The sequence below is a fragment of the Equus caballus genome, chromosome 8 (genome assembly GCF_041296265.1).
Source record: "Equus caballus isolate H_3958 breed thoroughbred chromosome 8, TB-T2T, whole genome shotgun sequence".
NCBI classification, from domain to species: domain Eukaryota; kingdom Metazoa; phylum Chordata; class Mammalia; order Perissodactyla; family Equidae; genus Equus; species Equus caballus.
In genome coordinates, this window is record NC_091691.1 from 44,835,772 (window position 1) to 44,862,822 (window position 27,051).

General features: G+C 44.0%; 2 long non-coding RNA genes across 2 annotated transcripts in view; one reads left to right on the top strand and one right to left on the bottom strand.

Moving 5' to 3' along the window:
• The window catches only part of LOC111774699 (uncharacterized), a 117,052-nt gene that overhangs the window by 31,351 nt on the left and 58,650 nt on the right, over positions 1–27,051 (bottom strand). The gene's annotated exons all lie outside the window — the stretch shown is intronic.
• LOC138915244 (uncharacterized) lies at positions 1,575–2,425 on the top strand. Its single transcript, XR_011420925.1, has 2 exons — positions 1,575–1,840; positions 1,951–2,425. It is a non-coding gene; the product is annotated as an uncharacterized lncRNA (long non-coding RNA).

A 27,051-nucleotide genomic window follows, 5' to 3' on the forward strand; every position in this document is an offset into this window, starting at 1 on the left:
GGGGCCCATGCCCTGTAGGGCTGAGCCTGGAACCTTGGCCTCCTCCTCCCTCCCTGCCCCCAGCATCCAACTCATCACTGATTCTCAGCCCTGCCTCTTGGAGGAGCCCTCTCCCTCCGTGTCCACAGACACCCTCCCATCTCCCAACCACCTGTGCCCACCTGTCTCCTACTCAGCCTGTGTCCCTCCACCCCGCGCCGCCAGAGCATGAGAACGAATTCCACATCTCTTCCCCCATCCTGCAGGGCTTCATGGCTCTGAGCACAGCAGCCCCCGACACTGGCTCCTCTCTCCAGTCCCTCCCCTGCTGCCCTCACCCCACCCACCTGCCCCAGGGTCAGGGCCTGCAGCCCACGCCTCGGGCATCTCCCCACCCGGGGCTCCCCCTACACATCTGCTCATCAAAGGCCCGCAGCAGACAGGGGCCTGCGGGGGAGAAGCACTTGATGCGGGGCCGGAGCTCGGAGCCGTCCCATCTGGGTCTGAGCCCACGTCTGCCACAAACTGGCTGGGAGGTCTCGGCCAGAAGTGGTCTGGGAAGAAACAGCCGGTGCGGACACTGCTTTTGCTTTTCTATTTATCAGAACGGCGCCCACCTCAGTGCAGCTTTGACTTTCATTGTCGTCAACATGTGTGAAAAGTGTTGACGGGGAAGGGCAGGTTGTCCTCAGTGTCAGCTCTCTATAGTTCACGGGCACTTTCTCAGAGCTGTGGAGACCCCTGTCCACCTCGGCTCTGCTCTGAGTCAGATCAGACACTGGCCCTGTCGGGACCGACCAGCTGGAGAATGTGACGACTCATGGGACGTGGTGCAGTGCCTGTGACCCTGAGCTGTACATCACAATCACCTGGGAACACTTCTTTTGCATTTCAACACAGTTAATTTAAAACTCACATACATCGTGAAGCTCACATCACCTCCACTCAAGGAGGGGGCCCACATTCCGCCCCGGCTCCTTTTCTGCGCCCTCCTGGGGTGGGCTGCGTGTCTGGGGGACTCGCTTGCTCTGTGTTGAGCTGGGGTGGGGGTTCGCAATTGACCAGGTGTCCAGCAGCCTCATTCACCCATTGCTGAGGTGGGTGGGATGTCTGCTGAGTGTCCGAGGAACTCGAGCCCCCTGTGCTGAACCCGGTTGCGACGCTGTGGGTCTGGGAGGGGCCCTCTCCGGCTGGGCGAGGAGCTGCTGTGCTCTGATTCCACGCACATGACTTCCTCCTGCAGAACGGGGACACCCAGCTGCGGGGCGCAGGCTGCTGAGGCGCCGGGTGCCAGTGCAGGCGCTTGCGGCACCGCCGAGGCGCCAGAGGCCGACCGACCTGAAGGTGGAGCGCAAGGTGCGCGAGAGGCCCCTGCAGGACAAGCGGGCCACGGGTGGGCCATCCCCTGGGCTGGAGAAGGCGGCGTAGTACACTGTGAAGAACAGGAGGAGCTCGGGGGAGGCGCCATCTGTCCCCTCAGTGAGGCCTGCGGCGGGCACCCGGCTTTTATAACCTCCCTGTGCGTCACAATGCCCTCCTCCTGATGTCACAGCCGCACCCCTGGCCAATCGCCACGTGGCTCTCAGCTCAGTCTTGGTAGTGTGGCTAATCACCAGGCAAGTTGGCCAGCAAATCTCCAGGCAGCTGTCACTGCCCTCCTGAGCCACTGGCCCGACGCCATCCCCCATCCCTTGGCCCTCGCGCAGCCGACTCTCTCCCCTTCATTGCAGAGCCCTAATTTCACAGGCAGAGCAACCGGATATGGGGGCGGTGACCCGCCAATGTAGGGCACCCCAACCCGGTGCACCCAGGACCCTCGGGGATCTGCGAGCCAGCAGGGGGCAGGCTTTTTTGTCACCTGGTATGGGTCCTCCCTGGAGCCCCGCCCATCGCCGAAGCTTTACCCAGGGGTGTCCGTGACCCTAAGCATGCCTGTATCCTGATGCCGCGACTGCGCCTTTTGCTCCTCAGCTTCTGCCATCTGAGAGTCCGTTCTGAGGACGGGACCCCGGGAAAGGGAGCTCCAGCGCAGGCTGGGCGGGCTGCATGCGGCCTGGGGCAAGGACAGAGGAGGCAGACTCAAAGAAGAGGAAGGGTCCTCACGCCAGGGGCAGAGGACAACTGAGGGAGTAGGCTGCCCATCTGAGAAGGTGGAAGTACCTTCCTGGACGGCACCCATCACCCCTCCTATGCAGTTGTCTGCCCCTTCCCCAACGCTGTGGTCCTCAGCGAAGACTTTAGCCCCGCTCACTGCTGGCACCACCACACCCCTGTCGTCATTTCGGTGACTTCTACATCCACAATGACAATCCATTATCTACACCTGGACGTTTGGTCCTTGACCTCCTTGCTTCCTGTTGCAAACATTTTCTGTATTTTCCCCAGCAGTCGTTTCTTTCCTCTACACTGAATAACAGTAATTCTAATAAATAAAATGTAACTCGTACTGGTCTCCTGATGCCATGGGCTCAGAGGGAGTGGCCCATTCCCAGGGAATGAATCTTGACTGGAGGGAATCAGTCACGGTCCTCCCCTTCCACTTTGCTAGGAGTGGCTGAGAGCAAAGAGGGCATTTGACCCAGGTCTGGCCAATAGGGCCCGAGAGGACGCCTCTGTAGGAGGCAGGTGGTGTTTGGGAAAGTTTTCTCTCTTTAACTAAAGAAAGGCAGATGGGAGGAATCAGTCATCGTTCTCTGCCTTTGACCTGGTGGGGTGAGTATGTGCTGTTAGCAGCTGTAGCAGCCACAGTGAGACCCTGAGGAAAGAGGTGGAGAGAATCCCAGAGGAGCTGAGGTAAGACTGCCCCTGATGCATTCATCAGCCCTGGGGTCTCCCGACCCTGGGCTCCTTGTTGGTGAGATCATAGCCACCTTCATTGAAGCCACTTTGGGCCAGAAATTCTGTGACATGAAGCTGAAGGCACCCTAGCTGATCCACCTCATCCCCATAGTGATCTAAATATCTACATGTTTCTTGGGCTGATTCCACTAACTACCAAAATGTGTGTTTCTCCTGATGAGACATAGACCGCTGTAGGTCAAAGTCATGTCTCATTCTGTTGTGTCCTCCAGGGTCCTAGCATCTTGCTTCCCTTGGAGTCAGTGCTAAACATGTGTAATGAATACAAGTGTGTAACGAATGGTTTACAGTCGGGGCCATCGACAGAGCACAGCCCTTCACCCAGATCAATATCTTTACTACTGTAAAACAAGACAAAACAAGGAAAAAACAGAGAGAGAGATGGAGAACCTGAACAGCCCAGTGGACTCCTTGGGTCTCTGCTGTGAAAGCAAGTCAGAGGACAAGTCTAGGCCTGGCCCAGAGGAGGGAGGACCCTGAGGATGAAGGGCCTGTGTCCCCCAATCCCTGCGGGGAGGGAACCTGCCTCCTGCCCAGGAATTCGTCTGCGGACCATCAGATGAGCTTGTCGGGGACACGCCAGTAGGGGGTTGGCAGTTGTTCAGGCGGCTCCTGTCATCTCAATGCACACACCCTCTTCCTCTTCCTTACGGAGCCACACACCCATCCCAAGAAGACCAGGCTCTTGGCTCCCTTGAGCCCTGGTGTGGCCACGTGACTAAGTTTTGAGCAGAAGGGCTGTGTGGGATTTCTGAGGAGGATCTGGAAGTGAGACAGCAGCCCCTTCACTGCCACCTCTCCTTCCTCCTGCAGATATGGAGTGGGCACATGATGGCTGGACCCTCTCATGTGGCACCTCAGGGGTGGAAGCCACGGGAGGGTGATGGAGCAGAAAGACGGAGAAAAGCCCCTAATCTTGGCACGGAGAATCCAGACTTTTTTACATGAGAGAGAAGAACTTCATGTTCTTTTTCCCAGTCATTGCTAGGTTGACATTTTGTTATATGCAGATGCGCTGATCCCTGACTATCCAGGGCTCATCCCCACTCCACAGCTCCCAGGGAAGGGGTCTGCCAGGCCTGCATCTCCCGATCGGCTGCTGCGGTCTCAGGAACGGGGCTCCTCACCTGCCCATGCCCACAACTCTAAAGACCCCTTCTCTTCGGCAGTTCCCAGAACTGGCCCATCCCCTTCACACCTCTGGGCCTCTGCGTGTGCTCCTCCCTCGCCCTGGGTGTCGGCCACCTGGCTATGCCTGCCCATCATCAGCTCAGTCATCTCCTCGAGGGTGCCCTCCTCGCCCCCTGCTTGCTCAGACTCCCCTGCCTTCTTCACTGTCCTATCACCATTGTAACCACAAATGCGTTTGTGGGACCGTCTGATTGCTGTCTCCCTTCCCCATGACACTGGGCAACCTGAAAGCAGGCAGCCCCATTTTGTTACCCCCTGTATCCCCAGTCTTGAGCATGGTCCTCGCACAAGGAAGGTGCTCACACATGCTCAGTCTGAGTCGGGGCCTCATGAGCCTTCGTGTTTCTGCTTCTGAGAGGTCAAGATGCTCCTGTCAGCACAGGCAGGGCCAGCAAGGGTGTTGGCCTCAGACAGAAGGCCCTGGCATGGATTTTCTGCCCAACCCCTTTCTCACAGTACAGTTTTAGGAAGGAGACTGCTGTGACCCTGAATGTGGGAGTTATTGGACATCCAGCCCCAGGGGCCGTGGGGAGATCTCTCAAGAGCACACAAAAATGCTCTGCTCCCCACTGCCACGGGCCACCTCCCACCCATCACAACCCCGAGGTGGATACACAAGCAACTCTGGATTCCATTTACCCAGGTCCTTGCTAGCTTAAGAACATTCTTCTACTTTCCATCCTTGGAGGTGGCTGATGAAAGAGGCCATGGGGCAGTCCACCAGCCTGTCCAGTGTCCTGTGGTGGCTCAGGAGATGCACAGTGACTGCACCCCACCTTCCTCTCTGCTGGCTGGAGACGCCCTTCTCCTCCTCCAGAAAACACAGGCTGGAGATCCTGTGGGGCCGGACCACAGACAGGTGAGGTTATTAGGGGAGGCTGCATGTGGGCCAATTCAGGAAGGTGCTGAGAGCCTGAAGTGGCAGAGATGACTGAGGGCCAACAGGGAGGATGGCATAGCAGAGCAAGGAAGAAGTTCCTGAGTGGGACAGACCGTGAGCATAGTCTGAGGAGGTGCAGACCCAGGGGCACTACGAGGGCTCTGAGCTCTGCCCCCATTGACTCCACCACAGCTAGGACATGGGTGGGGACACATCAGGCATTGGTAGGTGGTCTCTAGATGCTGCTGGTCTGCTGGTGTGGGTGGACCCTAGGAGAGAGACTGTGGGGGTCACTGGGCAGCACTGGAGGAGTTGAGGTGAGGGCCCTGGGGGTCAGCTGGGACTGGCCAAAAGGCAGAAGAGAGGCAGCCTCAAGGGCCCATCACACCGGGGCATGGGCGGGGCTCTCCTTGGTATCACAGGCCTTTCTGTGTCTGGCCAGGTAGAGACTCCTACTGATCTTTCCAGCCTCAGAGCAGACAGCACTCACCTCTACTCTCCCAATCCTGCACATTCCAAGCAAGTCAATCGGTCCTATTTAGACCCCACCCAGGGCCCTGTGGGGTCAAGTCACCACATGCTCTCCACTACTGCCACTCCCTGGCCGTGTGGGGAGAGGCGTGGTCATAATCTTCATTTTCCTTCAGCCCCACCCCCTCACCCTCTCATCCAACCAAGGGGAAAGCATCATAATCTCCATGGTCCAGCAAACCTCGATGTGGTGGCTTTGTCATAACCGACATTTTCCGTCAACTATTTCACTCTCCCAACCACCCATGGGGTTCATTCTACAGAGGACATTTCTCTAAGACTTCCTGACACTAATGATTTAGCTCAACACTGAAAATAAGCATTCTGTTCTATTATGTGACATATTTAAGACGGTGAGGTAAGGCTACTATTGTCTTACTAAGGTTCCAAAGGAAAACCAGGACTATTTTAATATCTTTTATTTGAAAAAATTCATAGTTCTAAAGCCAAAGAAAATTTTTCTCTGCAAGAACGTATACACCTCTTCTTTTATTTCATATTCTGAAATTCAGGTAGGAACCATGCAGACAAAATTATAAATAGGAGACATCTGGGCATTTTCCCCTTGGCTGTTCCCAATTCCTACATGGCTAGTGCCTCCCGCCACTCTCTGGATGCCCATCATAGTCTTCAATGTAATGCAAGGCTCTGAGTCTTTCTCGCCATCTCTTTCTCTTCTGCACTTCCTACTTGCTAATTTCCTTCCCCAAACCATCAGTCTCTCTGAGAAAAAGATTTTCCTTACCTCATGACCTTTTTGACCTTGTCAGGTAACCAACTAATCTGCCCATCTAACCCTTGCCAAAATGATAACAGAGGAATGGCTGGCTGGGTGATGCCTCCTGGATGATATACATGTGTGCGTTTGTAAAGCAACTCTCAATGCCAAAATCCAAAAAAGAAAAAATAGGGGCATTTAAGAAGACATTTGGCCGTTTCGGAAATATTAGGAACACGTAATATTTTCAGCAACTCCTCCCTACCCTGATTGAAAGACCAGTCCAGATTTAATTCCTTAAAATTAATCACTTTCAGCCTCTTAATGTGATACACTCAGGCATTTTCAAACCTTCTCCTCAGATCCATTGTATCTTTATTTTCATTGTTTATGAATTATATCTCTAAATCATGGGTTTTAACCTGGAGAAAACATGGGGAAGGTTCATATTTGAGTCCATGCAAAGTTGTACGTGTATGTGTGTGTGGATATGTGCATTTTTCTGGGGCAGGCCAGACAGGTATCTTCAGATTCTAAAGGTGAACGGTCACTCAAAAGAGTCTGAGCCATCCTGCTTTCTGTTTCCAGCCCCTCTGGGCACATCAGGACAAGACCCCAGGAAAGCTAACGCTCTATTTCCCATGCCCAAAGTTAGAGCAGAATCAAGCGCACATTAGTAGTGAGAAAGGAGAAAAACTAACAAAGAGACTAACAACCATTAGCTTAAGCTTTAATTAAAAGCGTTGCAACATGACAGTAGCTCAAGACGAGTGCTCTGTGAGTGACCAAGATGTTTGAAGATTTTACGGGATAAATTGAGGAAAATTAGTCAAAGTTCAGTAATGTTCTGACAGTTGTTTACTGTTCAAGTTCTTGTAGGGTATGGGAAACCGAGGCGGGGTTAATCAAGGGACAGCATGAAAGGACAACAAGACTGCGGCTGTGGTTTGGCAGCCATTGGTTGGTCAATTTGGGTTTAGCAAGAAGAGTGGGAAGAAGTAGTTGGGGCTAAGATCTTGCCAAGGTCTATGGAAAATTTCAGTTGTTCAACGTCTTTCACACCAGCATGATATAAATAAGTTTAACTTTTTTCTTTTTTTTTTTTTTTTTTTTATTTTATTATTTTTTTTTTTTTATTAATGTTATGATAGATTACAACCTTGTGAGATTTCAGTTGTACATTTTTGTTAGTCATGTTGTGGGTACACCACTTCCCCCTCCGTACCCTCCCCCCACCCCCCCTTTTCCCTGGTAACCACCGATCAGATCTCCTTATCAATATGCTAATTTCCACCTATGAGTGGAGTCATATAGAGTTCGTCTTTCTCTGACTGACTTATTTCGCTTAACATAATGCCCTCGAGGTCCATCCACATTGTTGTGAATGGGCCAATTTCGTCTTTTTTTATGGCTGAGTAGTATTCCATTGTGTATATATACCACATCTTCTTTATCCAATCATCAGTTTCTGGGCATGTAGGCTGGTTCCACGTCTTGGCTATTGTAAATAATGCTGCGATGAACATAGGGGTGCAACGGACTCTTGAGATATCTGATATCAGGTTCTTAGGATAGATACCCAGTAATGGGATGGCTGGGTCATAGGGTATTTCTATTTTTAACTTTTTGAGAAATCTCCATACTGTTTTCCATAGTGGCTGTACCAGTTTGCATTCCCACCAACAGTGTATGAGGGTTCCTCTTTCTCCACAACCTCTCCAACATTTGTCGTTCTTGGTTTTGGATGTTTTTGCCAATCTAACGGGGGTAAGGTGATATCTTAGTGTAGTTTTGATTTGCATTTCCCTGATGATTAGCGATGATGAACATCTTTTCATGTGTCTATTGGCCATATTCATATCTTCTTTTGAGAAATGTCTGTTCATGTCCTCTGCCCATTTTTTGATCGGGTTGTTTGTTTTTTTGTTGTTAAGCAGTGTGAGTTCTTTGTATATTATGGAGATTAACCCTTTGTCGGATAAGTGGCTTGTAAATATTTTTTCCCAATTAGTGAGCTGTTTTTTTGTTTCAATCCTGTTTTCCCTTGCCTTGAAGAAGCTCTTTAGTCTGATGAAGTCCCATTTGTTTATTCTTTCTATTGTTTCCCTCAACTGAGGAGTTACAGTGTCCGAAAAGATTCTTTTGAAACTGATGTCAAAGAGTGTACTGCCTATATTCTCTTCCAAAAGACTTATTGTCTCAGGCCTAATCTTTAGGTCTTTGATCCATTTTGAGTTTATTTTGGTGTGTGGTGAAAAAGAATGGTCAATTTTCAATCTTTTGCATGTGGCTGTCCAGTTTTCCCAGCACCATTTGTTGAAGAGACTTTCTTTTCTCCATTGTAGGCCCTCTGCTCCTTTGTCGAAGATTAGCTGTCCATAGATGTGTGGTTTTATCTCTGGGCTTTCAATTCTGTTCCATTGATCTGTGGACCTGTTTTTGTACCAGTACCATGCTGTTTTGATCACTGTAGCTTTGTAGTATGTTTTGAAATCGGGGATTGTGATTCCGCCGGCTTTGTTTTTCTTGCTCAGGATTGCTTTAGCAATTCGCGGTCTTTTGTTGCCCCATATGAATTTTAGGATTGTTTGTTCAATTTCTGTGAAGAATGTTCTTGGGATTCTGATTGGGATAGCATTGAACCTGTATATTGCTTTAGGTAGTATGCACATTTTAACTATGTTTATTCTTCCAATCCATGTGCAAGGAATGTTTTTCCATCTCTTTATGTCATCGCCTATTTCTTTCAAGAAAGTCTTGTAGTTTTCATTGTATAGATCCTTCACTTCCTTGGTTAAGTTTATCCCAAGGTATTTTATTCTTTTCGTTGTGATTGTGAATGGGATAGAGTTCTTGAGTTCTTTTTCTGTTAGTTTATTGTTAGTGTATAGAAATGCTACTGATTTATGCACGTTAATTTTATACCCTGCTACTTTGCTGTAGTTGTTGATTATTTCTAATAGTTTTTCTGTGGATTCTTTGGGGTTTTCTATGTATAAGATCATGTCGTCTGCAAACAACGAGAGTTTTACTTCTTCGTTACCTATTTGGATTCCTTTTATTTCTTTTTCCTGCCGAATTGCTCTGGCCAGCACCTCCAGAACTATGTTGAATAGGAGTGGTGAAAGTGGGCACCCTTGTCTTGTTCCTGTCCTCAGAGGGATGGCTTTCAGCTTTTGTCCATTGAGTATGATGTTGGCTGTGGGTCTATCATATATGGCCTTTATTATGTTGAGGTACTTTCCTTCTATACCCATTTTACTGAGGGTTTTTATCATAAATGGGTGTTGGATCTTGTCGAATGCTTTCTCTGCATCTATTGAGATGATCATGTGGTTTTTGTTTTTCATTTTGTTGATGTAGTGTATCACGTTGATTGACTTGCGGATGTTGAACCATCCCTGTGTCCCTGGTATAAATCCCACTTGATCATGGTGTATAATCTTTTTGATGTATTGCTGTAATCGGTTAGCCAAAATTTTGTTGAGGATTTTTGCATCTATGTTCATCAGTGATATCGGCCTGTAGTTCTCCTTCTTTGTGTTGTCCTTGTCAGGTTTGGGGATCAGAGTGATGTTGGCTTCATAGAATGTGTTAGGGAGTTCTCCATCTTTCTCAATTTTCTGGAACAGTTTGAGGAGAATAGGTATTAAGTCTTCTTTGAATGTTTGGTAGAATTCTCCAGAGAAGCCGTCTGGTCCTGGACTCTTATTTTTGGGGAGGTTTTTGATTACCGTTTCTATTTCCTTACTTGTGATTGGTCTATTCAGATTCTCCATTTCTTCCTGATTCAGTTTGGGGAGATTGTAGGAGTCTAGGAATTTGTCCATTTCTTCCAGGTTGTTCAATTTGTTGGCATATAGTTTTTCATAGTATTCTCTTATGATCTCTTGTATTTCATTGGTATCTGTTGTGATTTCTCCTCTGTCATTCCTGATTTTATTAATTTGCGATTTCTCTCTTCTTTTCTTGGTGAGTCTGGCTAGGGGTTTGTCAATTTTGTTAATTCTTTCGAAGAACCAACTCTTTGTTTCATTGATCCTTTCTATTGTCTTTTTTGTTTCAATATCGTTTATTTCTGCTCTTATTTTTATTATTTCCCTCCTTCTACTGACTCTGGGCCTTGTTTGTTCTTCTTTTTCTAGTTCTGTTAGGTGTCGTTTGAGGTTGCTTACGTGAGCTTTTTCTTGTTTAGTGAGGTGAGCCTGTATTGCGATGAATTTCCCTCTTAGGACTGCTTTTGCTGCATCCCAAATGATTTGGTATGTCGTGTTCTCATTTTCATTTGTCTCCAGATAATATTTGATTTCTTCTTTAATTTCTTCAATGATCCATTGTTTGTTGAGAAGCGTGTTGTTTAGTCTCCATATTTTTGCACCTTTCTCTGCTTTTTTCTTGTAGTTGATTTCTAGTTTAATAGCGTTATGATCAGAAAAGATGCTTGATATTATTTCAACTCTCTTGTATTTATTGATGTTTGCTTTGGTTCCCAAAATATGGTCAATCCTTGAGAATGTTCCATGTGCACTTGAGAAGAATGTGTAACCTGCTGTTTTTGGATGAAGTGTTCTATATATATCTATTAAGTCCATCTGGTCTAATTTTTCATTTAATTCTATTATTTCCTTGTTGATTTTCTGTCTGGATGTTCTGTCCATTGGTGTTAATGGTGTGTTGAGGTCCCCTACTATTATTGCATTGTTGTTGATGTCTTCTTTTAGTTCTATTAAGAGTTGCTTTACAAATTTTGGTGCTCCTGTGTTGGGTGCGTATATATTTATAAGTGTTATGTCTTCTTGGTGGAGAGTCCCTTTTATCATTATATACTGTCCCTCTTTGTCTTTCTTTATCTGTTTTGCTTTGAAATCTACCTTGTCTGATATTAGTATAGCGACACCTGCTTTCTTTTGTTCATTATTAGCTTGGAGTATTGTTCTCCATCCCTTCACTCTGAGTCTGTGTTTGTCTTTGGGGCTGAGGTGTGTTTCCTGGAGGCAGCATATTGTTGGATCTTGTTCTTTGATCCATCCTGCCACTCTGTGTCTTTTGATTGGGGAGTTCAATCCATTTACATTTAGAGTGATTATTGAGACGTGGGGACCTACCACTACCATTTTGTGTCTTGTTTTCCGGTTTTCTTCAGTTTCCTTTGTTTCTCGTCCCATGGTTTAATCTGTTCTGATGTAGAGCTGCTACTCTCTGTTGTTGTCCTTCTACTTATCTCCTCTGCTCTTGGTTTTGTAGCCCCTTTCCTTTTTTGGATTTTTCAGGAATGAGGGTTTTCCTGAGGATTTCCTGAAGAGGAGGTTTTGTGGCAATGAACTCCCTTAATTTTTGTTTATCTGGGAAAGTTTTTATTTCTCCATCGTATTTGAAGGATATTTTTGCTGGGTAGAGAATTCTCGGCTGTAGGTTTTTGTCCTTCAGATTTTTGAATATATCATTCCACTCTCTTCTAGCCTGTAAAGTTTCTGCTGAGAAATCTGCTGATAGCCTGATGGGGGTTCCTTTGTAGGTTAGTTTCTTTTGCCTGGCTGTCCTTAATATTTTCTCCTTGTCGTTGACTTTTGCTAGCTTCACTACTATATGCCGTGGAGTTGGTCTTCTTGCATTGATAAAGTTTGGAGATCTATTGGCTTCTGTCACCTGAAGATCCATCTCCCTCACCAGATTTGGGAAGTTCTCAGCCATTATTTCTTTGAATAGGTTTTCTGCCCCTTTCTCCTTCTCTTCTCCCTCTGGTATACCTATAATCCTTACGTTGCATCTCCTAATTGTGTCTGATAATTCTCGGAGAGTTTCTTCATTTCTTTTAAGTCTTGCTTCTCTCTCCTCCTCTGCCTGCAACAATTCTATATTGCCATCTTCCAAATTGCTAATTCTTTCCTCCATATTATCGGCCCTACTGTTCAGAGCATCTAGATTTTTCTTAATCTCCTCTATTGTGTTCTTCATTTCCAATATTTCTGTTTGGTTCTTCTTTATCGTATCAAACTCTTTTGTGACATAGCTCCTGAACTCGTTGAGTTGTCGGTCAGAATTCTCTCTTAACTCAGTGAGTATTTTAATGATGGCTGTTTTGAAGTCATCATCATTTAGGTTATATATCTCATTTTCTTTGGGATTGTTTTCTGTGTATTTGTTACTTTCTTTCTGTTCTGGAGATTTAATGTATTTTTTCATATTGCTTGATGATGTTGATTTGTGCCTCCGCATGGAGATAGAGTTTAGTTGCTCCTTTCACTTGTTTCAGCTGCTGCGGTGGGGGGAGCAGCTGTTTATACTTCACCAACCAGGAACCCTGTCCGTAGTTGCTAACTGGGCCTGGGCCCCTCTTCGTAGCCACAGTGGCCCTTTGGATTCCCTCCTCTGCCGTGGGGGCCGTCACGGGGGGCTTCAGGCTGCAGGGGCCTACTGTTGTTGCCCACCTAGATGCGCTCTCTCCTTGGGGTCTGCAACGGTGTTATGGGCTTTTCCAGCGGCCAGGGGTGGGATCACTTATATTTGTCGCTCCGTTGCTGTCGGCACCCACCAAATCTCACTTGTCCTCTATGGGTCGCAGGAGAGCTATTGGCATCTTCTACAGTCTGTGGTTAGTACACCTAGCTATGCTGCTTTTGCCCTGGGGTCTTCCAGCCTTGTGGCTGGCGGCTGGGTGCCTTCTACTGGTGCTGTGCAGAGGCTTTCCCTAAGGCTTCTGTGAGCCTGTAGGGTTTCCCCCTAGGCTACTAAGCTGGGTCTCTGGAACTCTCTCCAGCCCCAGTCCTCTCCGAGATCTCCGGCAATCCCTAGCCTCACCGGGTGGGCAACGGCAGCTGGGGGTCGCCCCGTCCTCTGGGCTTCTCTCCGGGCCTCTGCCGGGAGCTCTGAATGCTCAGCGTGGCCCCTCTGCTACCGGCAGACAGAGAGTTTTGTCTGCTGCCTGGCGGAGCTCCGGCGCTTCCCCTCCGGGTCGCCGGACCCGCCTTTGAAAGTTCCCCCGCCCCGGTCCTCTCCGAGATCTCCGGCAATCCCTAGTCCCGCGGGGCGGGCAACGGCAGCTGGGGGTCGCCCTGCCCTCTGGGCTTCTCTCCGGGCCTCTGCCGGGAGCCCTGAGTGCTCAGCGTGGCCCCTCTGCTACCGGCAGACAGAGAGTTTTGACTGCTGCCTGGCGGAGCTCCGGCGCTTCCCCACCGGGTCGCCGGATGCGCCTTTGAAAGTTCCCCCGCCCCGGTCCTCTCCGAGATCTCCGGCAATCCCTAGTCCCCCGGGGCGGGCAATGGCAGCTGGGGGTCGCCCCGCCCTCTGGGCTTCTCTCCGGGCCTCTGCCGGGAGCCCTGAGTGCTCAGCGTGGCCCCTCTGCTACTGGCAGACAGAGAGTTTTGTCTGCTGCCTGGCGGAGCTCCGGCGCTTCCCCACCGGGTCGCCGGATGCGCCTTTGAAAGTTCCCCCGCCCCGGTCCTCTCCGAGATCTCCGGCAATCCCTAGTCCCCCGGGGCGGGCAATGGCAGCTGGGGGTCGCCCCGCCCTCTGGGCTTCTCTCCGGGCCTCTGCCGGGAGCCCTGAGTGCTCAGCGTGGCCCCTCTGCTACTGGCAGACAGAGAGTTTTGTCTGCTGCCTGGCAGAGCTCCGGCGCTTCCCCACCGGGTCGCCGGATGCGCCTTTGAAAGTTCCCCCGCCCCGGTCCTCTCCGAGATCTCCGGCAATCCCTAGTCCCCCGGGGCGGGCGTCTCTCTGGGACCCTCCGGGCGCCCCGAGCACCAGGCTGGGTCTCCCCGCCAATGGCGGGGAGAGACTCTCCCCGCGGGCTCAGGTGTGCAACTCCAAAGTTTCCCTCTGCGTTTAGGAGTAATTGCAGGGGGTTTAAGTAGGGTTCTGGTCACCTGTTTCCACCGTCGCTCCTCTGTTGTGTTCTCGCTCCTGCCCTAGATGTGTGTGGATCCTCTGGGGGCGTCCGTTGGAAGAAAGCCGCTTGCGGGTACCAGGCTGCCCGTCGGGGTCGGAGAGTTTTCACCTATTTCCACATCCTCCCGGAGGAAAGTCCGTCCGCCTTCCGATGTATAGTCGCGTGGGTGTCTCAGACGTCCTGAGATGCTGTCTGGATATCCTTTGTCAAGCGATAAGTGTCCAAATAATTGTAGACTCGAAGGGCGAGAGACAAAGAGGACTACTCATGGCGCCATCTTGCCCCAAACCAAGTTTAACTTTTTTCTTAAAGGCTTATTTTCTACACTTCAAAAATGCAATTTAATTAAACAATGACGAGCAACTCCTGAGCACGAGCTAACTATCAAATACTGAAAACAGACAAGTTTATGGGTTTTTTTTTTCTTTTATAAGATTTCATTTTTTTCCTTTTTCTCCCCAAAGCCCCCCGGTACATAGTTGTATATTCTTTGTTGTGGATCCTTCTAGTTGTGGCATGTGGGACGCTGCCTCAGCGTGGTTTGGTGAGCAGTGCCATGTCCGCACCCAGGATTCGAACCAACGAAACACTGGGCCGCCTGCAGCGGAGCGCGCGAACTTAACCACTCGGCCACGGGGCCAACCCCAAGTTTATGGGTTTTATAAGTAGCTGCTAAGGCAATAACATCGTGAAAGTTCTCCAGAATCGGCGACGTCTGTTTTCTGTGCCTAAGTACTTAGCCTACAACAGCAGCTACACTATTATTTCTTGACAACATTACTCCGGATGCCAGAAGATGACAATTCCCAGGAATCTACATCATTTGAGAAATGAAAGAAGTGCGGAAAAACTAAAACTGTAAATTTCATGAGTGAAAAGATTGCAAACCTTTACTTTTTTTGGTGGGGGGGTGGTATTCCTGTCTTGGTGATACGTTGTTTATAAGATCCATAAAAATTACTTTAAATAGCCACAGTCTATGTATTTATATGTACTATTAAGGTCCTGCTAACTATGGCGATAGTTTTTATAGGCAGTGTTCATCTACAAGGTACTCAACAACTGCCAACAATTTGAAAGGATCTCAAAACTTCCCTGTGAGTTGGAGCCAATATAAGCTAAAGCAGTAGTGATAACAGTTATGATTAAAGTACTTTATAGAAAATATGGCCTCAAAATGCTCCCATAGTAATCATACTCTCAAAGAAGTCAACTTCTGCACAGATTACTCATTAGGTTGAGTGTGACAAATCAGAGCTGTGTTTTCTCCATCCAAATGAAATAATTGTTATACAAACATTTGCATACATAATACCTATTAAACACTATTTGGAATAACTTTGAATTGTAATTTTACAGTATTATATATTAAAATAATGTTAAAATTGTAAACACTATAATATTGTACTAATTTCCAAAGTAGAAAATATTCTTGTGACAGAAGAAAAACTTCAAGTGATTCTATTAGAAAAGAAGAAAGATTTAAAATGATTTTTAAAAGACTCTGTGAAAGATTAAGATGATCCTGTGTAAGTGTGGAACTGCATTTCCTGTTCCATTTATCTAATTTTTTATCCTAATGCCTGTACCCCACTACTGTAACTTTACAATAAATCTTGAAATCAAGTAGTATAGGTCTTCTGATTCTGTTCCTCTTTTTCAAGATATACTGGCTATTCTAGGTGCTTTTGAATTTTTGTAGACAGTTTAGAATCAGTTTGTCAATTTCTCTAATACACACTGTTATTGTTATTATTAGGATTGTAGTGAATTTATAGACTCACTTTTAAAGATCAATTAATTTTTTTTTTCTTTTTGGTGAGGAAGATTGGCCCTGAGCTAACATCTGTGGCAACCTTCCTCTATTTTGTATGTGGGACACTGTCACAGCATGGCTTGATGAGTGGTGTATATGTTCATGCCTTGGATCCAAACCTGCGAACCCCAGGCCACCAAAGCAGAGCACACAAACTTAACCACCATGCCACTGGGTCGGCCCCAAAGACCAATTGCTTCTTAACAAAGTTACCAAAGCAATTCAATGGTAAAAGAAAAGAAATTCTAACAAATGGAAAATACTTTTAATAAATGAATACCTATATGAAAAAAATATGTACACCATCCCCTACTTCACACCATATATAAAAATTAATTCAAGATGGAGGATAGACATAAATGCAAAAACTGAAACTATAGAAAATCTAGAAGAAAGCAAGAAATTATCTTTATGACCTTGGAGAATAGCAAGCTTTCTTAAACAGGACATAGAAAGCAAAAAGCATATAAGAGAAAAAATGATAAATTCTGTTTCATTAAAATTAAAAAATTCTACTCAACAAGACACTCCAGGAATAAAATGAATATGCTAGCCTCAGGCAGAGAGAAAATATTCTCAAGAAATGTATCCAATGATGAACTTGTATCAAGTCTACATAAAAAATACCTGCAAGGGGCCAGCCTGGTGGCGTAGCCGTTAAGTTTGTACACTCCACTTCAGTGGCTCAGGGTTGGTAGGCTCGGATCCCAGGTGTGGACCTGTGCACTGCTCATCCAGCCATACTGTGGCAGCATCCCACATACAAAATAGAGGAAGATTGGGAACAGATGTTAGCTCAGGGCCAATCTTCCTCAAAAAAACAAAACAAAACAAAACAAAAAACCTGCAAATCAAAAACAAAAAGGCAAACAATCCAACTGAAAACTAGAGGATTGAGATTTGGCTTAGCATATAGAAAATCATAAGAAAAAAATCACTCTCTCACCAAAAATGAGAAAAAACATGCAAAACACAGAATTATACATTTTGTTTGAACCTATCAGAAAGCTGAGGTCCCAGAGCAAGCAAGTGAGCTGAACTGGCCAGGCAGGTTTCACGGTATCTCTTACCTTTGACAGAGCACAGGAAGGAGAGGAAGAGGTGGTCTCTCCATTCAAGCAGTAAGAATCAATCAGGTAAAATTTCCACTAAGTCATAAAGCCCAAATGTGAGTCAGTGTGACTATTTAGAATAATTTACTCCAAGCTCTGTTCCTCGGGCTTCTACTGGGATCTCATGAGAAACATTGGTGGCAGATGGGAGTCCAGAGCAAACCCCTCAGTGGTGCCCGCAAGGGCACAGCCTACTTCCCTGGGCCCTTCTCTTATAAGATGCAAATTCTTAAGCCACTGAGGCAGAGGCAGGATACTGTCCCACCTTCAGGCCCCAGGTAAAGATCCACTAATTCTCAGGGGGTAGAAACAAAAGCCCTCTGCCTTAGCAGAGGGAGCGGGCAGGAAACCCTCTTCGGACAAGGATCCTGCCCCAACACAAATCAGAGACCAGCTACTCCTGGGAGAGGGGAAGGAAACACTCTCACACCAAAACTCACAAATGCAGGGCAAAGTTTGTCTGCCACTGGCAGGAGGAGTAGGAGAGAAAGCCCCACCCCAGACTCACAGGGCCCACCTACGGCTGAGCCTAGATGAGGAGAACGACTCCCCAGCTCCCATCACAAGCCTAGCACTAAGTTCCAGTCTTCTGCTGGGAAGAAGAGACAAGAGCACCTCCATGGCACAGGCATGCAGGGGTGCCGAAAGCAGAGCACTGAACTGGAAGACTGAGAAAGCCCTCCAGCACGGCAGGTCTGACAGAAGTACAAAATCGCAGTAACAAATTGCTGGGGGACTTTGAAGTCTGTGGTACTCTGAGGGTGATAATACTGTCGATGAAAATAATCCATAACCAATCTATAAATGAAAATTTTGGTGAGTTTATTCTGAGCTAAAATGTGAGGACCATGGCCTGGGGCCTTTCTTCCCAAAGGAAGAAAGGGCACCAAAGAAGTGAGCTATATAGAGTGGTTATATACCCCCAAAAGAGGATGTTTCACATAGGATTTAAATGTCCCTTTTACAATAGTCACGAGACTGCTCTGTCAGCGCAGTGATTGATGGAAACAGCAGGTAGGTCTGCTGTCTCGCTGAACACAGCATGGTGGCAGGTCTGTTGTCTCAAGCTGGGTGGTCACAGGTGAGCACAGCAATCAGTTCCTAGCCTAAGGAGAGATGCTTTCCTTAAGGGAATGCCAATGTTGGGGGAAGTTGTGCCTTTATCTTAAGGGCATTTGTTCTTGCCATAGGAAATGTTTAAAGCAAATATACAATGCATGCTCAATGGCCATGGTCAGGCCCTTTTGGGAAAAACAAAGTCAGGCTGAATTAGGTTTACACCAAATGGCTTCCTCATCTACTCCAATATATACTATTGCTTGCCATTTCTATTTGTCAATACCAGGAAAAAAGAGCCAAACCTAGTTCAGCTACTGAGTAGACGGAATCAACTTCCTGCAAATGAAAGCCCTATGGAGGAAGACACATACTCATCTCTGAATATAAATACTATTTACCTCATCTTTACTGTTCATCTATACCTGATACCCATTATTCAATCAAAACTTATCAAAGACACCAAAAGGTAAACAAATAAATCAACCCATTTTCAAGAGGTAAAGCAAACAACAAAACCAGATTCAAAGATAACTGAGAAGCTGGAAATAGAACAACGGGTTTAAATTAACTATGACAAATATGTCGAAACATATTAATTGGGGAAAATGGGGACAACATATATAACACATAAGGAAATTCAGTATATAGAGAAAAATTATGGGTCAAATAGAAATGTTAGAAATAAAACATATAGAATCAGAGTTGAAGAATTCCTTCAGCAAGCTTAAGTATAAGTCAAGTATAAATTATCCAAAGCACACACTAAGAGGAAAATGAGTGAAAAGCTAGAACAGAGCATCCCATAACTGTGGGACAGTAACAAAAGTCTAACACACCTGTAACTGGAATTCCAGAAGGAAAAGAAGAATCAAAATAATTTAAGATCCCAGAAGGAAAAGGGGGAAGAATAGGCCAAGAATCATCCAAAATTACGAAATGGCAGTGATCAAAAAATCCAAGAAAACAGCTGAACACATCAAAGTGACACATCAAAGAAAATCAAAGATAAAAAAGAGAATATTGAAGGCAGACAAAGAAAAAAATAGAGAGAGATGAACAAGAAAATGGATGACAGTAGCTTTCTTGCCAGATATTATGTACACCAGAAGACAATTAAATGATAGTTCTAAATCACTGAAAGCAAAACACTGTCAATGAAGAACTCTATAACAGGTGAAAAAAACCATCCCAAAGTGAAGGTAAAATAAAAACAGAAAACAGTGCCTGAAAGAATTCATTGACAGCTTGCAGGCACTACAAAAAAAAAAATGTTAAAAGAAGTTTTTCAGAAAGGATTAAGATACCAGATGGAAAGTTGAGTGTATAAAAAATAAATGAAAAGGTTTAGAAATGGTAAAACTGGGGATAAATATAAAAGATATTTTTTCCTGACTTTAATTGCTTTAAAAGATATATGCCAATTAGAAAATAGGCACTTGGGGCCAGCCCGGTGGCGCAGTGGTTAAGTTCTCACATTCCACTTCTCAGCAGCCCTGGGTTCACCAGTTTGGATCCTGGGTGTGGATATGGCACCACTTGGTAAAAGCCATGCGTGGTAGGCGTCCCACATATAAAGTAGAGGAAGATGGGCATGGATGTTAGCTCAGGGTCAGTCTTCCTCAGCAAAAAGAGGAGGATTGGTGGTAGTTAGCTCAGGGCTAATCTTCCTCAGAAAAAAAAAAAAAAAGAAAATGGGCACTAGGTTGAGTAGACACTTCACCAAAAAGAAGAGTTGAATATAAAGTAGAGACATGAAAAAATGTTCAACATTAGCCACTGGTGAAATGCAAATTAAAGCTATGACGAGACAGCACTACACACCTATCAGAATAACTAAAATTTAATAATGTCAAATACTGACAAGGATGCAGAGAAACTGGATCACTCATGCATTACTGGTGATAATATAAAATGATATATCCACTCTGGAAAATAATTTAACGGTCTCTTATTAGATTAAATATACACTTACAATATAATTCAGCAATTGCACTTCTGTGTATTTATCTTTAAAAAAACAAAAGGAAAAATATATGTTCACACAAAAATCTGGACACGAATGTTTGTAGCAGCTTTATTTGTAATAGCCAAAAAATTGGAAACAACCCAAACCTCTTCAATAGGTAAATGGATTTAAAAAATAATGTGATTCATCTATACACTGGAACACAAGTCAGCAATACAAAGAACTATTGGTACATGCCACAATTTGGATGGATCTCCAGGGCATTGGGCTGAGTGAAAAAAAGGAAATCCCAAAGGATTACATCTGTTATTCCATTTATATATCATTCTCAAAATGAAAAAATTACAGTGATGGAGAATAGATTAGTGGTTGCCAGAGGTTAGGGTTTGGGAGAGAGTATACCTCTTTTGGGGGGTAAAAATTTTAAGGGGTAAAATGAGGAGTTTCTTGGGCAGGTGGAACAGCTCTCTATACCGATTGTGCTTGTGACTACACAAATATACAAATGTGATAAAATTTCATAGAAATGAAAGAAAAGTTTACATAAAACTGCTGAAATCTGAATAAGGTCTGTACCTGAGTTAATAGCATCATGCCAATGTCAATTTCTTGGTTTTAATAATATACTTTGGTTATGTAAAATATTATCATTGATGTAAACCGAGTAAAGGGTACATGGAAACTCTTTGCAGTATTTTGCAATTTCTTGTATGTCATAACCTTTCCAGATAAAAAGTTATAGTAAAAAATCAATTAAAAAGGTAACTGACTGCTTAAAATAAAAGTCATATTAATAAGAATTGTTAATTACTAATAATTAATGATAATATCGTAGGGTTTCTAACATCAAATTGAAATATTCAACAACAGTAGCACAAAGGTAGGAGCCACTAAGGGAAAAAATTAAATTATATATAAGTAATAAGAGAATATCAAAGAAAAAATAGAATCATAAATTATACTTAATTTAAAAGAAGGCAGAAAGAGAGAGAAGAAAAGATGGAAGAGAAAATAACTTTCAATAAGATACATTTCAATTCAACCATATAAATATTTACATAAAATCTAAATAATGTAAACAATCCAATTAAATAGCTGAGGTTATTAAATGGATGGAAAAGTACGACTCAAAGATATGATTTAAGATAAAGACATAAAAGGGTTAAAAGTAAAATGATAGAAAAATATACTCCATGAAACACTAATCCAATAAATGGAGTGACCACATTAATGTTAGAAAGTAGAAACCAAAACGAGAAATATTACTAAGGATAAATAGAGACATCACACAATGATAAAGGGATCGAGTCATTAGAAAGACACAGCAATTCTAAATGTATATGCACCTAACAACCACAAGCAAAGTCTAAACCTGAAAAGAGAAATAGACAAATGCAGAATTACAGTTGAATATAGTAACATTCTTTCTTGGTAATTGATAGGTTTAAAACTGAAGACTTCTGTGAAATCTCAGATTCTGGTGAAAAATTCTGCATTTCCCTCTGGAAATGAAACCCGTGCCCAAATTGGATAAAATACTTATTTACAGATATTTCTGAATGTTACATAATCTGTGTGGTATTCATAGTTTTCAACAGAAGCAAAACTAGTGAACACTCTTGACTATAATTTCTGAGCAATATCAATTACAGAAGGAACATTTCTTCTTAAAGTATTTAGATTTCTTTTTATTAATATAGTGTGGTTTTTTTCAGTATTATTATTGTAGTATTGGGTCATTTCAAAGCAAAATCAAGAAAAACGTACTTTTCATCATTAGGCTCATGTAATGAAAAATTTGACACAAAGAGAACTCTTTTTAAAGCTTAATTCAATTTCAAAGGAGAATAGATTGTTAAAGATAAAAGAGATATGAGAGAGAATCTGATTATACATATTTATTTTTACTATGTTTCATTATTAAAGAAGTTACTGGGGAGCTGGCCCCACGGCCTAGTGGTTAACTTCGGCATGCTCCACTTTGGCAGCCTGGGTTCACTGGTTCAGATCCCAGGCGCAGATCTACACCACTCATCAGCCACACTGTGGCAGTGACCCACATATAAAATAGAAAAAGACTAGCATAGATGTTAGCTCAGGGCTAATCTTCCTCAGCAAAAAAAAAAAAGAAAGAAAGAAAGAAAGAAAAAAGAAGTTAGAGGGAAGACAAAAAAATAAAATAAAACATCCCTGAGATTTTCTACATAAAGGAGGAAAACAACTTTTCTATCTTCCCTTCCACCTACCGAGATCTCTGTTCTAGATGAGCCCTCCCTAAGAACTCTAACCGGACACATTAAACAAAACCTGCATTTTCAAAGCTTCTGCTGTTCTTTGGCATGGGTAGAGTTAGATCCAGATAGGTAGCAAATTTATTTAGAAGATCATTTTAATGGTTCATTTTGTTGTTTGTTGCTGGTTTAATTTAAAAAAAGAATAACAGGCTAGGCAGGAAAAAGGTTGTGCAAAAGAGAGCTAATACGATCTGCACAATAAAGTTAAGAGCTATTTTGATTTTTCCAGCAGCAGCCTGAGGCAGGGGTGGACAAGGTGATCAGACCAGGGCAGAGTTAAGGGAAAAGGTTCAGCAATGGGAGGTTAAGAGTGAGACTTAAGGAATCATAGCAAACAAGTTCTTAGGAGAAAAAGGGTCAGTGAGCAATTTCCTTTTATAACAAAGATGGCCAACAACTTTAAAAATAGAGATTCCTAATATGCAGTTTCAAGTAGTTTCTCTTCTATAGAGTGGAGGAAACTCCCCAGCTAGCCCAAATAATCTGGAAGAGCCCTGCGCACACGGCTTTGTATTAGTGCTGCTTTGGCGAAAGACGTAGAAGAGATGCTGAGCGCAGTGCAGAGAAAGGGAACTGGTAATGAAGGGTTGAGGAGTCCACAAGAGCTGGAGTTCAGAGGGACAGCCAACAGAATCATGCAAATACCCTGAAAATCCTGAGAAAGTTTGTAATGAGTTGGACTTCAGCAGGATGTAGGATGGGAAATTAGTGCTGTCTTCTTAAATACTGAATGAAGGATTATCCCCCAAAGCTGGAGAAATTAAGAACACAATTTATAAGAACTCTCACTAGAAAAGATTCTCTGCGAGGTTCATTGAAACTTAACATAGCCGTTGCAAACCCAAAATATTTATTTAATTATTTTGCTTTAAAAATATAAGTGCCAATTTTAGTCATGTGCTCTTCCCAGTTTTCCATTTCAAGTGATCTATATGGAAAGATCCTGTGAAAGAAAACTTTATTTCTACTGAATTTTTAAAATCAAAGTAATGCCTGTTTCTCAACCCTGACCACTAGGATACTAATGGTTATTTCTCAGAATCCTCCAAAGGGCCTCAAACCAGTCACCACCTAGGCTTCTAACCCCAGCTACATCCCAATGCAGCACGTTTACTTCTCAGCAAGCCCTACGAAAGAAAGAAACCCCTCAAGAAAATGTAACCGTAGTTGCTAAGTTTTTTAAGGCTAAATGCTTCATGGAAAAATAAAAGCAAGAATATATAAGGAAACCATTCTCAGTTAACAAGAATTTTCTGGAGAGACTTAAATGCTCTATGTTTTGAATTTTGCATCTGAGATCATAAGCTCAGAAGCCCAGGGACAACAGTCACCTGTTACCTAACAAGGTGAATAATCCTAAGAGGGCTTCAACTTTTAGGCTATTTTGCCAATTTTATACAAAATAGCATTTTACCAAGATTTCTCATCAGAATGATAGTGTTCATCTACAAAGAACACTGAAAAGTCTTTACTTTGTGTGCATGGTCCCGTGAGTGCAAGGTATCACTATAAATGATAAACAATCTCATAATAAGCCCATAACATAAACAATCTCATCATTCCTGACCTTTTGCCATTTGACTTTACCAGGAAAGCCTCACCACTCTATGTTCCCCCTTTTCTGCCTTTCCATTACCCTTTCAGAACTATCAACGGCCTTCAAACTATAATGTGTTTCATACACCTGCCTCCAGCTTCCTCAGTCCAAGGCAGATCATCAAGTAGACTCTTCTAAGTACATGGGGATATCTGGACGAGTTTTCAATCACAGTCCACTGGGGAGTAACAGCAGTACTTGGTTCTCTGGAGGAGGCTGAGAAGTAGCCCTTGCAACAACTTTGGTATAAATTTAATGCCCTTTCATCACCCAGAGTCAATTTCTTCTAGCAAATTTTTGGCTAGGGCTTGAAAGTTCAGAGATATGGTAAATTTCCTTTAGGTGGCTCCAGCCACTTGTCATCAACAAATTTGAGCAATTAAAAAATGTCTTTTGAGAATTCATTTCCAGGAAAGAAAAAGGAAAATCAATTTTCTATCAATCACCTAGTGACTCAATAGCAGAAATAAGCTCATCTTAAAAACTAACAATAAATATAAGAATATTTTCTGAAGTTAACTTATAGAAAGTTGTAAGGTACAGAATTTGTAATTGAGGTTGTGACACTTTTGTGTACATATTCAATGGAAAAGTAGCCGACAAGCAGATTCATATTTTATATTCTTAAAGAGTACTTAAAATCTTATACTGTTAAAGAAATAAATGTGCATAGAGAAATCAGCAAAATTCTCTTTAATTTGGAGAAAGAAATTAAGTCTTTTGCACCTGATATTTTCACTGAAGAATGTTACCTCCTTTTGAATTCAGGCTTGTGACTGCTCCAACCAATAGACTATGGCAGAAATGGTGCTGTATCACTTCTGACGCAAAATCCTTAAAAATATACAGCTTCTACTTCGTCCACTCTTCGTGGCGACACTCACCCTTGGAACCAGGCCACAGTGCTGTGAGGAAGCCGAAACTAGCCCACATAGGAAGACCACACAGAAGCCTACATGGAGAGGAACTGAGGCCCCCAGCCAACAGCCAGCATCAAACACCAGACACGAGGGTGTACCAATCTTCAGATGATTCCAGCCCAGCCTTCCTGCCTGCCCAGACATCACGGAGCAGAGACAAGCCATCTGTGCTATTCTGCATCCAAATTCCTGACCCACAGAATCAACGAACATAATAAATGGTCATTTTACACCATTAAGTGTAGGGATAATTTCTTATGCTACCATAGTAACAGGAATAGGAATGAAAAGGGAGACATCAGAAAAGCCATCAAAGAAGGATGCTAAGAGCCTGCATGTCGCAGAAGTCAGGAAAGGAGAGACACAAGGAGGGAGAATTCTCAGCAGGGACTATCCAATTCTGAATAGAGGCCAACGAGGGTGGCAAATAGGGGAAAGTCTTTGATTTTGCAACCAAAGGAAATCTGCTCTTAGTGTCTGCTGCTGTAACAAACATACTGCCAGCTTTTGAGACGTAATGGGAAGTGGAAAGGGGGGCCGTAAATTTAGAGAATTGTTTGAGAAGCTTGGCTGTTAAAGAAAAAAGGAGAGAGGAGAGTAACCAAAGAGGGAAGTCACGGGAAGACTATTTATAAACAGAGGGAAATAAACATCTTCTTAGAACGCTGGTAGGAAGTCCATGGTAAAAATTAGCTGGGAGTACAGAGTGCAGAGGCAGAGGCTGGTGGAAAGTACAAGGTCACCTGGGAGGAGCGGGAAGGGTAGACATAGAAATTGGTCTTAAAAAGGAAAGGAGACGCTTCTTCCTCTGAGATGAGAAAATGAGGGAAAAATACGAGTAAACGACAAAAAAATATTTTAAGAAAGAAAAGAAGGAATTTGAAGGAATTTACTTCAAGTAGCCTTTTTTCCCTCTAGTGAAATAAGAAATAAACTTACATAGAAGGCTCAAGAAGAAAGGGAGTGAATGCTTGAGGATTATGTGGGATTTTTTTTCTCACTGTCCTCACTGTTTAGCTTACTGTCCTAATTTTTTTTTTTTATTCCTTCTGAAAAATACTAACAAGGAAAGCTATCTTAAAACCAATTCGCTGGCAGAGTCAAGCCACCACTGGTGATTTTTCAGACGTGAGATTTTTCTCACTTCTGGGCTCCAGCTGAATCATAAAATATCTCATCCCTTCGACATACTTCCTCTAGATAAAACATGTAACTCATCATACACTGATGGGTATATTATCTAATAACTTTGTCTTCTTTCTTGTTTTAGTGAAAACACAAGTTTGTCATTCGTTAGTTCAAAGTGGATTATTGTTTCTACATCTCCTTATTCCCCAGGGAAATTAGTCCAAGGCTATAAAAGCAAAGTAGAAACTGTTTATTCCTCTCTCTTCCTATCCTTTACCACCATCTACCTTATTCCAACGTGCCCATGAGAACAAACACTCTCCTTGCTCTCCAGATTTCTCCAGACTCAATCTGGCTTTCCTGTTTCCAAACTCCCTTTTGGGGAAAGACAAAAGTTATCTTATGAACTGCTCCATGGCTGCTCCCCTCGATCCTCCAAGCCCTGTTTGCTCTTTCCTTTGGTTCCCAACACTCCTCTGAGGTGCCCCGGCTTTGACAAAACATCTCAGGCGCATCACATCCGCTGCAGCAGAGCACCGCTTTTGGAGGCCTTCAGCATTACATACCCTACATAAGAGAATAAAAGACAATCTCTAAACTTTCTCACCCAGATCAACCAGTGGAGAGTTGGCAGGGAACTAGTGCTTCTCAACTCACCCAGAGGCTGACTAATCAATGAAGCAACCCACGAGCTGGGGCTCATGACAAACGAACACAGCAAGAATAGTCCGAGTGTTCGTTGAGCTTGGTGGGCTGCAGAGATTCACTCACAATGAAAGGAAGAATTCATTGTGAATTTAGTTTACTGAACTTGTATCTAGTTGCATTGTGTCAGCTATCACTTCCAAGCCTCAGCCTCTCTGCCATTTACCACTATCTGCTCCCACACTTGAAAGAGTGATTGCTTTTATTTAGGCAACTATTTGTACATTTCAAATGGTCATAATCAGTCCTGATTACAAGTGAAATTTGGTCCCAAAATACACCTCTACACACCCTCCCCGCTCATTGCATCCCTTCACCGTAGGATGTTATTTAACAGAAAAGTTAAAAATTTAAGAGGGTTGCTGGATACTGTTGCCATGAGATATTTTTTTTAAGTCTCCTCCCTCTGTC